Source organism: Strix aluco, chromosome 4, assembly GCF_031877795.1.
Source record: "Strix aluco isolate bStrAlu1 chromosome 4, bStrAlu1.hap1, whole genome shotgun sequence".
Lineage (NCBI taxonomy): Eukaryota > Metazoa > Chordata > Aves > Strigiformes > Strigidae > Strix > Strix aluco.
The window spans coordinates 100987525-101005785 of record NC_133934.1 but is presented as its reverse complement, the minus strand read 5'-3'; the positions used below and the strand labels follow the sequence as shown (position 1 = coordinate 101005785).

Sequence of the window (18261 nt, the reverse complement as noted above, 5' to 3'; positions counted from 1 at the left end):
GTTTGTTTGTTTGTTTGTTTTTTTAAGTGAAAACAGAAAGCCAGGAATTACTGGTGCTCAACAAGGAGGAATTGCACTGTAAAAAAACTGTGGGAATATAGTAACAAATTGAAATTTATAATTTGAGTTGGGGAGCACTAGAGCCAAAACATAGGCTCTCAAACCCTCTGAAAGTGCTGATGAGCAGCTGTAGGCTGTTTTGGTGTGAAATGTATTTTTCTTTCTGTAAAACTCTTAAGATCTGAGGTTTATTCTACTGCAGAGAGAGTATTTGAGAATTCATAAACTTGGATAAAGTGAAAACTGATTTCTTTCTGGTTTCATTGGAGAGCACATTTGGCTAATGCAGTGACAAAGTCTGCTGTTAAAGTGACTTCACCTAGTTCTTCCCTCCTGTCCAGTTGTTGTCTTTAAGTGAATTAATGCTGATGGTAATTTTAGCTCTGCCTGAACACTTGCATTAAAATTAATGTGTTCTTAGAAAGTTCTTGTTTTCATACAGGTCACGCCTGGTTTTCCTTAGGTATACAACTTCAAGACTAGTGTCTGGACCAAACATAGATTTCTCTCTAATTTGATATAATTTCCACTTGATTTTTCTCAGAACATTCAACTGTATATTTTTAAGCTAAATTAGATTTTCTTGATTGAAAAACAGCAGGTTACAATTCGTTACTTCAGAACAGCAGTAACAAGATGTTTGTGATCTAGAAAAGATCTGTAGATAATAGGAAGGTGTATGTTAAGGTAAGCTGTCCCTGTTAACTGTTGTGTTTCAGTGGAGTATGTTGTTATTTGGGGAACTGTATAAAAACTGCACAGTTTGCAATTATGTCACATTACAAAAAGTTTTGTGACTTTCATTGTGCTCCTTGGATAGGCTAATAGATGATCTTCTGATTCATGCCTTAACTCTTGCTGGCTAAGAGGATAACATAAGCAGTAGAATATTTTTCTGCAATACCATAATATTTCCGTAGATGCTTTCCATGGGTCAATTACAGCAGAACTCTCTATGGGAAGAATTCAGGTGACTGACTAGAAGCATCTCCAGTCTCGCTATCAGCAAGGCTTCCTTCTAATGATAGTTCTGCAAAGTGGAAATGCAGGAAGCTATGTTGTTTGTGGAAGCTGTGGTGGTGCTGCAGCTCCCTGGTGAAATGGCGATGGGATTAAAGAGCCTAGTGATAGTATGAGGACCTACCTGCATTTGGAGCTTGGCACTTCCATCTGCTGTAGTCTTTTCGTGGAGAACAGAAGAAAATTGATCTCAAGAGACGCTAAGTGAGGTAAAATGATAGGAACCAGGTCAGGGAGGGCAACTGTTTGAAAGAAATCTGAGAAGAGAAGTCGAAGCAGAAAAAAAAAAGAGTTGTGTAAGATGAGAATAGGGTGGTAAGAAATGTTAAGCTAGTGTACAAATAAATGAAGAAAATAAATTTGTATTTTCTTCTGGGAAACAAGCCATGTTAGGTGTTGAGGGAAAAACAAAACAAAACAAAAAAGCCCTAGAGGTAGAGGGGGATAAGAGGCATGAAGGCAACAATTGGGGATTACGGATTTGTCCCCCTTTCCTTTCATACTCCACATGTTCACAACTCTCTTTTTTTCCTAATGTGGCCTTCTTGGATAACTGGTGGTCCAAACTTGTTTGTATGCAGATCTCTTCTCAGGCACTGCTGTGTGCCAGTACAACCATTTCTGGAATTAGAAAGTGTAGGAAACTAATTTCTGAATACACTCATCCATCTGTCCATATTCTAAGTCTGCAGATTTGCTTACTCCCAGTGGGTGTCAAGGGAATTCCTCAGCATTTGTTGAAGGTAAATGTTGGTGTGTATTGGTGATAACTGCATGGAACATGTTCATAGCACCCACCTTTAAGCAACAGCTTGAAGTTGTTACATACAACTTTGTCAGAAATTAAATAGAAAACTGTCACCCAAGATGTTTAGTGTTTTTATATATACACACACACATATATATATTTCTTTGTATTTTTATTGCCTTTAACCCATTGAGGAGTTAATACTTGGTGCTGTCACAGGAGGTTGGTTGTCTCCTGTCTGTTGCTATAAATATTTCTGTCATCATCTTAACAACAATATGAAATGATAGAAAATTTGCCAGTTTGCAAGAGTATTTGCAGAGCTTCAGCTATGGGCTAACAATGAGTTTCGTATTAAAAGAAGGAACGAGCCTCAGAATAGCTTGTTTATGATTCTACTTCCCACCCTTGTGTGCATGGATTTTTTTTTTTATACTGTGGGTTGGGTTTTTTTTCTTCTCCGTTTTATATACCTGGTGGGGAACTACTGGAGCCTTTGTACAGGGGTTAAAAAAGTTATAAAAGCAAAAGTTAAATATGTCACTGCTTTATGTAAAGCAGAGTTTGAATATGATGAGCAGCAACACCTAGCCTTTAGGCATGAATATTCAGCTGCTGAGAGCTTCAGCATCAAGTACTAATGTGGGCATTCATACCCACTGCCCTTTCCTGTAGTGATTCCCTGTAACTTATTTACTTTATAGAAGACACCAACTCTAATCTGACAGCATTTGCAATCTGCCAAAGTGTAAAACTGTCACAAGATACATTTACATTTATAGCATATTCTGCATAGCTGTACAGGAGGTGAAAATAAGTCGATATAAACCTATGTCAGTGAAGATGGGATTTTGTGTACAAAAACTGGCAAAACATTTTATCAAATTTTGGGCTGTCCTTGGTGCTAGATGAGAAGTGGAAAATTTTATGAGGAAACAAATGACAAAATTTTGAGTTACTTCATTACAGGACGAAGTACAGACAGTAAACTAGCCGCTCATGCATTGAAAGCTTACAGTAAATTGATATTAATCACTGCCTAGTACATGTTGCTATGCTGTCATTCTCTTTCAGAGGCTTGCTGTTTTTCACGGTGGCGGTGCTTTTCTTCAAAGCTTTGACTTTATTTTAAAGCTTTGCTGTCTTGATATAATTGTTGAAACACTCAAAGATGGTAAAAATAAAGCAAGTGAAAAATCCCAAACAATCTTACGAAATACAAAGATCAGATTTGTGGTGTGGGTGTGGGTTTTTTTTGTTTGGTTGGGTTTTTTTACTTTTGGGTATGTTTAGTTTTCTGGGTTTTTTTCTTTTTTTCTGATACTTTCACTAAAGATGAAACTTGGATTTTAGTCACGTGCAGTAATAAATGAGTTAAATGATTCATAATACCTGTACTTCAAAATAAGGATTAGTGTGATAAGTTCTTTGTACTTTTTATATGAGTCTTTTGTAAAATAATGTCTTGAGACAACAAAATTGAAGGCATCTGAAACAAGTGCAGTGTTGTGCCCCTTTTTGCAGTGTAGGAGTTAAAGTAAGGGCAACTTCCATGACATGTCAAATCACAGGCAGTTTATTATATTTCCAGCTGTTTGTTATTTGCTCCTCGTGGATCAGCAAAGATGGAAAAGCCATGCTGTGGATTTTGGTGCTCCTTCTCTATGCTTGTGTTTGGAAAGATGCTACCCTTTAATATTAGTTTATATCCTGAAATATTCCAGTGAATATGGGATGGTATCATGAAGATAACTGAAATTTAAACTTCTGGAAACTAGGAAAAAAGACATAATGGTATATATTGCATGGGCATATATTGTCTTTGGAATATAGTGCAAAAAACTGCTTGGTAGAACAATTGGTTGGTCAAGGCACATAGTAGCAGCAGTCTGGGGGATCCCAGCTGAGAGGAAGATGCAGGCATGACTTAGTACATGACAGAAAATGTGAATATGAGTGCTGTTCTGGTAAACATGTGGCATATGATGCTAAATCCCCAAGGAAAAGCTCTGCCTAATTGTTAATGAATTGGTAATGGACTAACAAGAATGAAAACATTGGGGAAGGTGGACTGATGTTGCAGGCTAGAAAATGGAAGGCAAGACACAGGTTTCCTCTCACCTGTGTAAAATTATTATTAACATGCAATAAAATGCCTCAGATATATGAATTCGGGGCATGTCTGTGAATCCTCCATCTGATAACATCAGCAAGTATAAACTGAATGTTGCGCTGTGGTGCCATAAATCCAAATCCATTGTAGTAAATTATCCTGGATGAGGGAGTAACACGTGGGAATTACATGGCATCACAGCAGCTTTTTAAATGCAAACTTGTGAAAATTGTAACTAATAAAATCATCATTAGTTGCTAAAATTACTCTTTCTGTTAAAAGATGTTGAATTCACTGGCAGTTTTTTGTCAATGTATAGCTGGTTTTTGCTAGATAGGGTTGTGAGTCTTTGCAGAAGGTACAGTGTCAGGAAACGGAAACTTTGGAAAACAGGAGATGAAGCATTAACCACCGTGCTGACATAGGATGGTCAAACCCTTAATTTACCCACAGTTAGCTTTACTTAGAAGGTTGAAATAAATGTGCTTTATATTGTAATGAGAATTTATGTAAATTTGTTCCAGACTCACTAATTAAGTACCACTTGAAATTAATGATTGTTTTATGCTGAAAGCATATTTATTTTTTTTTTCTTTTTGTTGTAGCAGGGGATAGTCCAACATGAATATTTATTAAAACTTGTAAAGTTACTTAACATTTTACATAGTGCTTCTTTATTAATGTCTTTTAGCAATTTGTTTTTCTCTTACCAGTTTTAGAGCAGGAATACAAGATAATATTTGTGTTGTGATACTAAGATTGTTTGAGCGAAGACTTTAAGCCATGGGCCTCTGAGAAAACAGTGTGGGTTTTTTATTTGGTTGGTTTTTAAAGATTTATGGATTATGTACATAATTTGTTCAAGTAGATTTTTGGTTGGGTGTTGATTTTTTTGGTTTGTTTGGTTTGTTTGTTTTTCAGAAGCCTCTGATGTCAGACCATGGGCCTTGAAAACAGCTGTGTTTTTTGATATATGGCTTGATAATATGTCATTTATTCACAATTTTGAGTTAGCGGTACTTAACCTCTCAATTTGCAATCCTTTTCATTAAAAGAGACATTTAATGACATCTGTGTTGCTCATAGGGATTATGAGTATATATTCAGGTGTATTTTGTCTTTGCATGAAAACACTCAGAAATTGCTTATGATTTTTCCATAACATATATCTAGGGAGTGTGGTAACTGATCATAAAACATTCCTGTTTAGTATATGGCCACCTTAAATTTAATAAACCTGAAAATTTAGTCAAGTTCCAGATTTGATAGTGTAATATACTTATCAAGATGGTGTAGGTTTTTTCAAGACTGCTACAGAGAAAAGATACAATTTAATCTTCATCCATCACTTTGGAATAAAGATCTTTCTGATATTTTTAATGACTTGATCTTGTTAGAATATCAGGCTAAAATCTGTAAGGAAGGAATACAGTGGGAAAGATTACAGGGAATTAGTCAATGTAATGCCTAATTTGTGTTGAACTGTGCTTTTAAAAACAAGAAAATGCTTTATCATTTGTCAGACCATTGAAAGGGGACTTCAGTAAGTGAAGGAAATCAGAATATTTTTTTTTTCAGAGTATTTACATTGCGTTGCCCGTGTATTCAGCTTTAAAAACTTGTGTTTTGAAAGTCCGTGTTTTATGCTATTGGCTAATAGAGCCAACTTTATTCTTCCAAACTATTTCATACTGCTGTGAGACTTAAAATCTTTTTTTGCAGCTGTGGTGTATAATCTATATCATTGACACAGAAAAGGTGTAAGAAATGCATTCCCCAGCTACCAATGGAAACAGGAATATTACGATGAAACAGTGACTTAGAGTGAAATCTAACGTGCAGATATGTCTTCTCTCACTGACTGTTTAACACTGTGTTGTTGTCAATAGTTCCCTTAGAAAGGCAGTTGGAGAGTAGATTTCTGTAAGTAGAGTTTCACCTCTAGATGAAGCGTGGACATGATCTTGCCAACATCGGATGCACTCTAAATAGTCTAGCCTTCCAGAGTGGTCCCAGCAAACCTCACAGCTTAGTGTTGTCTTGTCATATCTCAGTCATGCTGTTAAAAGATGGCTCTGATAAGTGCCAAGCAGCATAAATCCCCGTGGAAACTTATGTATATTATAGAAGGATATGATGTAGGGCTGTCGACACTATAGGCTTGGACCATGTGCTCTTGTATGGCTTTAGATTTGAAATAATTTCTTGGATGTAATAGTATGAGAAACTGGTGATCTAGCTCTGTAAGTATTTAGCATTGTGTGGAAGCATAGCTTCAGTGAGTCTTAAAGTTGATAAGCATGTGGGGGAGTTGTCAGAAGACTTGCTGGAGATGCAAAATAAGCAGTTATGAAAACAATTACATACAAATAAATTATTTTAAAATAACATAAATTATAAAATTACAAAATATTAAAATTATAAATAAATTAATAAATATTAAAATAATTAAAATTCTATAAGCAGGTGAAATCACTCTCATGAAGAATGCAGAAGAATGAAGAGAGCATTAATCAAAGTCTTGTAGCAATTGCATAGAGATATGGGAAATTGCAATATCGAGCCCATTGAAAAAGCCGTAAGACTAAACTACTGTCAGACTAGAAGATTATAAAACTTAAAGCGAGAAATAATGACAATTTGGATGGTATGTGAAACACCACAGAAGGCATGGATGCCAGTGGTAGCAATGAAGCTTTATTGGAAAGAAGTACTTAAGCCCAGTGAAGGTAGCCTCTGTGGTAGGGGTGGCTGAAGGCTTTCCAAAGCACAAGGGTTTATATTGTTTCATTATAAAAACTCAAAACCAAGACAAAAAACATTCAGAACTGTGATATTTGACTTCTGTAGTAGGAAGAGGTAAAGTTTTTTTGTGTTAACTGATATGTTTGGAAAAATCATGCCAGCCCTTCACTAGGGCTAAAACAAAAGCGGTGGCTTTACTAAGTACAGTTGAGGTCTTAGTTACACTAAGACTGTGTTACAGTTTCAGTGAAAAGGAGTTGGAACCTGTGGACAGAGAGAAATATTAGCAAAGGAAGCGTCAATAAGTTTGTTAACATCTGTAAGAGAGAAAGACAGGTAGCTATTGCTTGTGCAGTGCTGTGGATTATTTTAATTCCTACATCATCACAGCTGCAGCAGGACTTTATTCTTTTTCCCGTTCTTTTTGCCAGCAGCTTATTTGCCAGCACTGGTGGCTCAGTCTAGATTGTAATTCCAGTGTACCTGTGAGACATAAATAAATCAGGTATTTACATTAACAGAAGTAGCTTGTTATAAAAATACCTAAACTAAATTTTCATAATGTGTACAGATATAAGAACAACAGAGAGACATTATAGTAATACAGGTAGGTATATTACATAGGAAAAAGTTACAGAAATTCTCAGAAATTTCTGGGCTGGTCAAAATAGAATTAATGGATTTGTTTTCATATTTCTATTAATCTTTAAGAACTTTCTGAAGGAAAACTTGCATTATTTGAATTATTTATCATATGTATTAAAGTATTTGCACATTAGTAAAAGTTAATGCTTTCTACACTATTTCTTTACCACAAGATAGTATAAAACACTGAAAATTTATCTCTGGGAGATTTCAGCAGATTTTGGCTTTAATATCAACTTGGTTCAAAAGGTTTTGTGTTGCTTCAGCAGCTTACTCATTATGCCTACTTCTAAGAGGATAAAACTGATTAAGAGATTAATAATAATTTAGTATTTTGGTAAGATTAGAAGCAACATGGACATGCTTTTTCCTTTACATTCAAATAGGATTCTAGGACTGAAAAGGATCTCCTGTGTTACTGTCTGGTGTTGCAGACAATCATATCATTTAACTTGTGTCATAAAATTGTCAAACTTGACTTTTAAGAAGATTTTGCTTTCTGCCCCTGGGGCTTTAGTTGGAAAAGCTATCTAAAAGATAAATTTCTTTGAAGCTGAGGAGTCCTCTTTAAATATGCAGCCTGACTTTCTTCTTGGTCACCTGATACTCACTTTTGTAAGGCTATATCTTGCTTTTCCCTGTTCTTTTCCTTCTGTTCTAGATCTTGATATGTGTGTAAGCTACTATTATTCTCTCTTTCAGGTTGAGACAGATTAACGAAAGAAAACTTAGTCTCATCCTGTAAGATAAACTACCCATTTCCTTCATCATAGTAGTTTTATCTTCTTTCCAAATAGTCAATTTGATCATTCATTTATTTATTGACAGTGGAGTGTAGGGGTTATGCATCATACCCACACTGAAGTATTACCAGTTCTTTTGGCTATGACATGAACAGATCCCTCTCTATTGAATATGCCTAGAACCTAAGGTATAGAATTTTTTTTTTGAGGCACACCTCCATTTTCATACTTAGGTTTTATACTTAGTTAAGATCAAATGCAACACTGTACTTCATATCGTATCATATCATAGTTAACATCATATTTGTATCCTTGTATAACATATCTTAAAAAAGGTGTTTCTGTCTGGGCTCTGCTTTGCTGTAAATTAGCACGAATCTTTTGATTTCAGTAGGTATTTTTGTTAATTGAATTCTGAAATCTAGTTCGAAACGTTCTTTTATGATCCAGTTTCTGTTGATTGTGAGGTCAGCTGGCCATTGGATTTAGTCCACATGTGTGTCTGTCCTGTTTTCCAACCTATCATTTTCTTTTCCTTTGAGCAGTCTGTAACACCACTAGATTGTCTTCTACTTTACTGTCTCATCCATTCCTAGGATATTTGCAGTACCTTGTAGTTGCTAAAAGCCATATAAAATATACCACTGCCTAGCCAGGTCTGGTGTGCTAGGATTTTATCAGTATATTTAAAAAAAAAAAAAAAAAAATTTTGTCTTTTAGTGCTGAAGGGGTATATTAGCTGTTATACTCGGTAGCAGTGCATAAAGGAAGTCACTGATACTTTTAAAAAGTAAGCATGACATATATGAAACAGGTAAATAAAAGTAACAAGAAGTGTTTGAATTTGAACTGCTATCAGTGGCCTTTCATATACTATAATTGTGGATGTAAATGTGAAGTAAGTGCCCTTTTTCACTCTCAGGCCTCACAAAGAACCCTGTTTGGAAGACGGGAGTCTAAAATGCTCCTTTCTGTTCTTCTTTAGGGATAGGAGAGATTGAAATAGTTGGGTATGAGACCCAAATCCTCTTTCATTGTAGTTCTGGAATCAGTGTTCAAGGAAATTTGTGCCCTGTTCTCCTCTCATCACACTTGTTCACTGGTTTGGCTAAACTTACTGTTCTTATTTAAATTCATCTTCCATATTCCCTCCTTATTCTTCTGCCTCTAATCATAGTTGTGAAGGTTAAACAATTAGAATCAATTAATAAAATCATCTATGTAGCAAGCTTGCTATTTTTGTAATTAGTGAAAAAAGCCCTTTGACCTGATGATCTACTCAAGCCACTGTAAAGAGATGCATTGTATGCTAGTATAAAGACATTAATTCACCTTTTTCAGTAAAGAATAATTAATTGTTAAAAGATGTAGATTTTAAAATGTTCTCATTTAATTTCAGTGACCACTTTGCTATGTACATTTTTATTTATTTCCAAATCTCAAAGGAAGGCATTCATGCAAAATGATGCTGATACATGGTGAGTTATTTAGCCATTGCGGTCGGCAGGCGTGGGACTCTGTGGTTTAGTGGCTTCTTGTATCTTTGTGCAGGCACAAACTCTGGAGGAAGGAGAAGGGGGTAGGGAGAGGTGCATTTGTTTCCTGATGATTATGTTTTTATTCAAAATACAGTTGGTAAGTTTTTTTCACGAATTTACTTCTTGCTATTTTAAAGTTTTCTTAAAGACCCTGTTTCAAAGATGACTGCTGCATTTGAAATACAGGATTGGATGTCTCTTTGAAATGCCATTCTGTTTAGAAAGAACACCTACCATTTAAGTAAAATTATAGTGCTCTGAAAGCAAAAAAAGTCTTTTGTCACTCCGGTATATTTATGCATATTTCATTTTAACCCAAAGGATTTTTTCCAGTTTGGCAGAAGTAATCATTGGCAGAATGATTTTTTTTTTTTTTAACTTTTTTAAATACCAGTGTGAAGACTTCTCTTTCTGTTTAGAAATTCCTCTTAACAACATACTTTGTTCTTTTTTTTTTTTCTTTCTTTTTTCCTTTCAGCTTTTTCATAAATACAACCAGTTCCATTCAGAATCAGATGATTCCATTGTTCTGGTTGTGTTGGCTTTTGGGTGAAATCAAGTGCTTTTCTCTGAAAGCCAGCTGTAGTTCACAGGGAAGGGAGGAGGAGGCTGATGTGATGTGGGTAAGTTGGCATGGACTCTTGGGTTCTTATACCCAGTAGGCAGACCAAGCTACTGCTGATTTGTCCTTGCCCATACTTTTTTTTCTGAGACAACCACTGCAGAGTGGTCATTTTCCTCTGCTTTCATGGTTGTAAAAACTTTAGAGCAAAAAAGGAATTGACCTGTATTTCAGACAAACGATTTTAACAAAATACAGGCAAGTTTGCAAGTTGGAATGATACTGAATGACACTGAGGAATGACAGATGTATTATCATTGCACTAAAGAGCATTAAACGTTTTGTCTTCTTCCCTTTACGAGAAAATAAAAATAAACGGTTGCAAAGAAGATTTCTAGACTACTCCATATTTAATTATCTTGTAAGTGGTTGAAATTAGAAGGCCCACCTTGCATATCTGTATATTGTACATTATCATGGGAAATAATCAGTTATTATGGCTTTCTCTGTAATGTAACTTTCAGAGTGGTGAATTTTTTGGCTTTCTGAAGGAGGGTATCTGCACAGAGTTCTGCAGGCTGTAAACAGAGCTTCTTGCTACAACCAGATTTGTGTTTGTGGGCTGAGATGATCTGCAGTCTCTAATCAGATAGGTCCAAAGAAGGACCAGTGGGCGGGAAGGAGGGAACGGTTAGAAACCAGTAAGTAGAATGTAAACTTGCTTGTAATTTGAATGTGCACCTGCCGGTGGATATGAAATCTGCATCTGTGCATGCAGAATTTTTTCTGGCCCCAGTAATTTGGTCTATATACAGATTTGACTCTCCATAATAACACAGACATTTTATTTCTACTTCATTAAGCTTTCTTTCTGCTATTTGTTGTTCATTTTACTGGATTTTGATTTTATTTGTGAATAATAAAAAAACCTTTCTCATCTGTGTAAGTGATACAATGGTGGAAATGATGCTGGTGAATCATTTGGTGAGGAAAACATGATTGATTGTACCAAACAGAACTTCTGCTTGCATGCATCCTCTTAATGGACAGTTATATATTTGATTCTTTCCACTTTTTTTTTAGCTTTCTTATTACATTGTAGGTTTTAGTGTGGTACAGGTTACAAATGGTCAGCATAGCAATAAGAAATGAATGTGAACCAAGAGAATCTGGTTCCTAAAAGTAAATTTTAACTTAGCACGCATAAGAGCAGTTACCAGATGCTTTTAAAAATCATAACCTTGATCATTTTACCCTGTCAAAAATTCAAAAAAGTCAGATTGGTCTGTCAGTGCATTGTTCCAAGTGCTTATTTACCTTGTTGGAGCATAGGAATTAATGATTAATGTATGCTTCTAACGATACATTGCATAAAGTGAATCAAAGGTGACGTAACCCATGAAGCGTTCTTTGGTGATTGCTTTAGGGTTCTGAAATGTCATTTGTTATTATTGAAGTCATACGTGTTGGCAGTTCAAGACAGCATGCTGGATCACTGTACTCAGATCAGTGCTTATTTGAAATGTTTATAGCTTCTCACACAGTTGTGCACTCACCATAGTTTTAGAGGCAAGAAATAATTGAGGTGAAATTACCTGCTGATAATACATAGTTGAGTAAAAGTATTTGTTGCTGTGAGGAAAAAAGAGAAGCTGTTCAAGAAGCACAAATATTATCTCTAAAGTACTTTCATAAACATTGCAAGGGAAAAAACCCCAAATTTTCTCTTTGCAGTTACAGAGGATCTCGTGCAATGAAAGGTATGTCTTCATCATAATCTTAACATATCCATCCATTATTTCATGGCTTGGTGATGCATAGTAAGAGCACTGCTACTTGTAGAGAATCAAAACAGTTGAACATATAGTGGGAAAGCACTTAGATCTATGTTTCTAAGCAATCATTAAATGTTTTTATGATCACAGCCCCCTTTGGCTATGAACCTTCCTGCCCATCTTCCTGCTTCTGATCTATTGCAAAAGACTAAGGCGGCCCACAAAAACTTAATTCTGTATATTCCTCTGTAATATTTGAGATCTTGTTCACTCAGCTGCCAGTAATACGATCTCCTGCTCCCTGCAGACTCCTAGTTGCTAGGATCTTAGTGTATTAAGTGTCTGGCTCTTCACCCCCAGCTGGCTGGGTGCCAAATGGCTAAGACTTCAGGCAAATGAGATTATTGTACAATGACTTGTTTGTTATTTGAACTTAGAAGGGTTTCTTTACATGTTAGATGAAGGTCTGAAAAGTTTTCTTAGTTTAATGTGACAGCTGCTTTTCCCCTGGCAGGAACAGAATTTTGACTTTGCTTGTAGTGCTCTTCAAAATATTGTGGTTTGTGCCAAAGTCTTCAGTTTCTGTATAAAAGGCAGGAAATGATAATTTCCTTGCTGTAAGCAATATATTTTTAATATGGTATTCTGTGTGAAATTACCCTGTGAGCTTCAAGGAGCTGATTTACCTTTTTGTTCTCAGTGTAAATTTCTTTTCTGCAGCATTTATAGGTTAACAGTTCTGACTTTAAGTAAGAAAAAAAAAAAAATCTTACATCCTTATGCCCTTGTTTAAGCCGTTGTTAAGAAGACTGTAAAAAACCCCATGTTTTCTTATAATTCCATTATCAATTGTGGAACACAGTTCTGCAACTCAAAATTGTAGCACTGAACAATGAATAAAAAGTACATTAAAAAATAATTTTTTTAATTTGAGTCACACTGGTTTTGCAAGAAGGCAAGAGCCAGCACTTGAAATTAAATATTCAGAGACATGATTAAGACAGTATGTATTCACAAAAGCATTTACAATTTCTTTTAGCACCCGGAGAGCTTCAGTCCTGTCAAAACCAATAGGGAACCTATTTAAAGTCCAACATCAGAGGGGCAGAGCCATGAGAAAAGTTCCAGTTGCTTGTTGACCCTGAGAACAATACTGCTGAATATTGATCCCATTGTATGAGAAGAGATGAGATTTAGTGAGTGTGAGGTTCGGTACTGGAAAAATAAAACACTTAAATATTGCAAGATGAGAGTGGATAGTTGAAGACGGGGAAACCCATGCAGGAATTTAGGGTTGACAGTGTGTTCATTTAATCTGTTAGAGATATAATTTCTCAGATGCACATCCCAGATGTATTAAACTCTAAGGTAACTTTTGTCTTGATGTTTAAAAATATGCTTGAGGCAGATAGGTCTAACTGAAATTAAACTGTCAAATAATCTGTCAGTATTAGTTGGGTGGGGGTGGACATGTATTCACCCACACTGAGTTGCAAAAACTTCCCTTGCGAAATGTGGCAGCTATGTAATGTTGTTGCAGAGGAGCTCTACACGACAGTTCGGGATAAAAAATGGGGAAGTATTTATCCAGTTGAACTTACAATGGGAATTTTAGATAATCAGGAAAGTCACAGGAATGTGGCTTACAGAAAGGAACATTAAACTGTAGGAATGTGGCTTACGTAGTTTATTTTTCTTACTCTGAACTGCAAATAAATTTTTTTTAAAGGTCTTCCAGAAGACTTGTAGATACAGGGATAGAAAGACCCAAAAGGCTTTCCTCCAGTTTCAGGTCAGGATCAGCTGCATCTGTACCCTGCTCTGCTTAACCTGTTTTAAGAACCTCCAGTGATGGAGATGCCACAGCCTCCACAAAAACTCATTGCCAGTTTTTAAACTATCCTTAATTCTTAACATTTAACTTAAATTCCCTTTGTATAAACTCTTTACTGCCTAATTAACAAAACTAAAGACTGTGAGTTTCCTTCAGTCTGTTTTCTGTCCCCTAATCATTGTTTAGCTCTTTAAATCTTTCCTTTTGTATCATTTTACAGAACTCTTTTTTTGGTGCTGTCCTTGGACTGTCTCTGGGCACCCAGAACTAGACATAGTGTTACATTAGAGGTCTTGGCAATGCCAAAATGAGTGCCAGGATAATGTCAGATACCTGATGTATTAAATACCTGTTTTGTCATCCTGAGACTGAAAAAAAAAAAAAAAAAAAAAAAAAAAAAAAAGAAAAAAGAAAAAGATGCTCTGAGAAGAGTCCAGGGAAAGCTGTTAGCTTTCTCCATTTAGCTTGACTGTGAGTATTGTTGCCGAGTATGACATCATGGTAATTTGTTCTGATATTTTTTTGTATAAGAAAGGCCATAGGAGTTGTCTGAACTAATTCCTTTTCAAACAGAGTGTCTCTTTTAGAAATAAAAATCCAGTAATATGGAAATAACACTACCATATTTGCTCTTCAGTAAACATTTGTTCTTGCTACTTAAAGTAAGCAAAAAAAGAAATCGGACCAGCAAAATAATTGTTGTGTAGTCTAATTCTACATAGCCTGAGCTGTCAGAAATTGGAACTTGCTGTTTCTTTGTCTGCAAGGCAGATGAATCAATAGATAATCAGATTTCACTTTCTCGTACTGATGCTTATCAGAAATGATCAAATCACATCCTGACCTTCCTTTAGAAATTAAACAGTTTAATCCCCTGCTGCTACGTACAGGAGAGCATGTTTTTCGGTTCCTTAATTATTCTATCATTCTTCCCTGAGTCCTTTCTCTGGTGTACTAGTTTTTGAATTTTAAATGCTAGGTATGAGTAGACTTCCAGTTGCAGTTGCCTCAGTGCCAAAAGCAAAGGAAATAAATCCATGTTCTTCTTTGATATTCCCCAGTTTATGGCAAAAGCAATTCATTAAGAGTGCATGTTCATCTAATTACCCAGTACATTAGCTAAATTTCATCGTTGCTTTTCAGAATAGAGTCCCTGTTACATCAGAGCAGCTTGCATTCCATGTTTCCAGGGCCTTACATAATATTTTGTGAAGTCTGATTTTGTGTCGCTTTTAAGTTATGCTTGTGCAGTCTCCTCATTACATTACTAAGTTACCTGGTTTTTCTTAAGCCAAGGTGGTAGTTAAATAGTAGTACTGTCCTTCATGTTTTCATTTGTTGAACTGTGTATCTTTTGTTCCATTATTTTAAGAAGTCTACAGTTGTGCAGGTAGCTCCATTTTCCTTTTTAAAAAGCAGCACATTAGTTTTTCTCCTCTCGATTGCTCCAGAACTCAGCCATTGACTTTACAGTTGTTTTAATTTTGCTTTAAAGTTGTAAGTGTGCAGCTTCAGTGGGTCCTCTTCAACATCCATATCAACCGGTGTTAGAATACAAAGTGTTTCATCATTAGTACTGCCTTTTCTCAAAATGTGGGGGGAAAAAAAGGGAAATGATTGATAAATATTTATGGATGGTAGAATTGTAGTTCTTTTTGTTCCTCAAGTATTAGCAAAACTTTTAATGTGCCTTAAGTGTGCTGACAGTGATATTTCTGCATATCTTCTGGCTTTCCTTAGTGGTTTTCTACAACTCTCAAGTTTCTATTTATATCTGTTGCTGTCAACTTTCTGTTTTGAACATTAAACTTCTGTATGTATGAGACATATACTTTAAAGCTCCCTTTGCAACCTGGCAATTTCTGTGTTTAGTGCATTTATTTTTTTGAAATCAATTAAAAACCTTTAACCGTGAGTTTTATTCATGTGGGTATCATTAAATGATTTTCCTAGTTCTGTGAAAGTGTTCCTAGGTTCACAGACAACTTAAACATAATGTTTAATCTTTATGCCTGAGTGTGCTGAGAGATTTTTCTGCAGTACATATGTGTTATTAAGGGGCATACTGGATGCGTGTGGAAACACAGCAGCTACAAGCATTTTTGTTAAGAAACTATTGCTGACAGGATGTTTGAGGAGGAGAATCTTAGTTTAGGCCTTTGCTCTCAGGAGGATTTTTTTGGTTTTAATCTTTTCATTGTCCAGTTTCTGCTGAGTGCCCATTACGGCGACATGAGCTTTGTTGTGATCTGTTTGTGATTCCATACATCTTTCAGTGGTTTCTCTTTCTTTAGTGATCTTGTCCTAGCCTAATGATTAGGTCAGTATTCAAGAAGTTGGACAGTCCAGCTTTGAAACTTTCAGGTAGACAGGCCTAGAAACCCGAATGGCCTCTTCCTGAGTGACTCACTATCTAGAAGTCTATATATGTCTCTAGTAGTGTTCTATAAAAGCTGCCATTTTTTTGTGCCATTTTCCTATCCCCAAACAGGTGTTTGGCAAGGAAGATCCTTTTGGATGTCATGGACAATGAATACCAAACCTCCTGTGACATGCCTTACTCAGATCTGCAAAGAGCTGCTAAATTTGCTTAAAACAATTTTTTACAGATGCTTCTGTCCTAATGTTCTTAACTGACTGTGCTGCCCAGGTTCCTCTTAGTATTTTGGCTTTTCTAAGCCGCATTTTGAATGGGGAATTAATGTATATAACATGATATTCCAAGTTCTTATTTATAAGAACATCGGACTCCCTGTACAGACCTGGTTCTTAGGTATGTGTGCTCATGCTGAACTGGTGTCCAACATAAGCACCCTCAGCCTTTTCTCCTGCTATAATCCCCTCCTGATTATATTACTTACAGGATTAGGAAGACCAGTAATCCTGTTATTTGGTGGTGTTCCTTTATCCTTTATTAATAAGGATTCTAGTTAATAATAAATGGAAGTAAAAGAGACAACTGGCCAAGGAGCAAATTAGTTATTAGTACTAAAAGTTGAACCAATATGCTGCTTATACTTAAAAAAACATTCACATTTCTGTCAAATTCAGTGGAAGAGAGCCCTTTACAGGTATTTTTCAAATGGCTCTTACTGTATTTCCTGGAATACAGAATGAATGTTGTGAGTGGATGAAAAAGTAATTTTCAAAATCTCTCTTAACACTTTATTCAAAATGTAAGGGAGTTCTGCTTTTTCAGGAAGAAACCACATATTTGGGAATGCTTTAATTAAAACAGTAGTTTTGATCAGAGCTGTTTTGTTTTCTGTTTCTTTGCAAAAAAAAAAAAAAGTTTTAGATTTATCTTTAAGCAATTACCTAAACTGACATCTATCTTGAAGGAAATGAAGTGTATTTTGGAAGCAGAGTAGAGGTATAAACAAGTGAGAATTATCTCTAGATCTCTAACCTTTATTAGATCTGTCTAGATCACTTGCCTCATACACAGAAACTTTGCATGTAAGTAGTTCATGTGCTGTGCAATCTGTAAAAGATCAAAGACACTTGTTCTATGTGTAGTCTATTGAGTTATGTACATGACTGAGTCTCCTCAATTGATGTAATGCTTGCTTAGAGGCAGCTAAAACACAGGTGGTGGTAGATTCTTGAAGAAATGGGGGTTTGGGGTTTGTTTGTTTAAATAATGTGTAGAATTGGCTCTTGAATTGGTTTCTTTTAATCTTTCTTAATTTAGGAGCTTGTTTTGACATAGAATTAGTAAGACTGCAGCTTCAGAGTGAATGGATTTGTGCGAGGGACTCTTTAGTCACTGTCTTAAGTATTTGGTTTTTTATTAAAGGAACTAAAAAAAAATACTTGGTTTTGCTAGTGATTCATCATCCTTTTCCCGCCTATTCCCTGAAGGGCTTGAAAATTTCTGCCCCAGTTCTCAACCTCCTTGGTGAGAACTGCAATCTGTTCATGAAGCATCTACATAAATGGATGCCTGTCAACAATCTGACACTGTCGTTGTCACGTTGTTCTCCTGAACGATTTGCAGGAAGCTCCATAATTGTGTACTAAGGTGGACAGTGTTGGGCTGCACAGAGAATGTATGCAGGAACTGTGGGAGCCTTTCTGCTGAGATCCCTGTGTTGCCTTAGAGAAATGTGGCATTAATGGATCGGTGTTAGTAGAACAGTGCTCCCAAACTCTCAGTATGAAATAACCAAGAAGGCACAAACTGTTAGTGCTCTCCCTTGGTGCTTCTGCCAGTGAAAATTTTCAGGGAAATTCTGCAGCATATGCAGTGTGGTATATGTGATAATACTTTTGGCTCCAACAGGACATGAAGACCAGTTTCTCTTTGAGTCTCACTGTTGTGTGTTTACTACTTTTCTAAGTATTTCTGTGAAATTAACCTCTTAATCAGCATGATAGTCTGTGTGGTTTGGTTTGGATGGCACAAATTTCTAGACAAAATTGAGTGTTTTCTCTGTGTCTGAGTTACTGGGCTTAACTCTTTCTTTACATCTGTT

At 35.9% G+C, this 18261-nt stretch overlaps 1 protein-coding gene across 2 annotated transcripts in view; it reads left to right on the top strand.

The window, feature by feature from the left end:
• The window catches only part of PRKD1 (protein kinase D1), a 150791-nt gene that overhangs the window by 41745 nt on the left and 90785 nt on the right, over positions 1 to 18261 (top strand). The window lies entirely within an intron of this gene.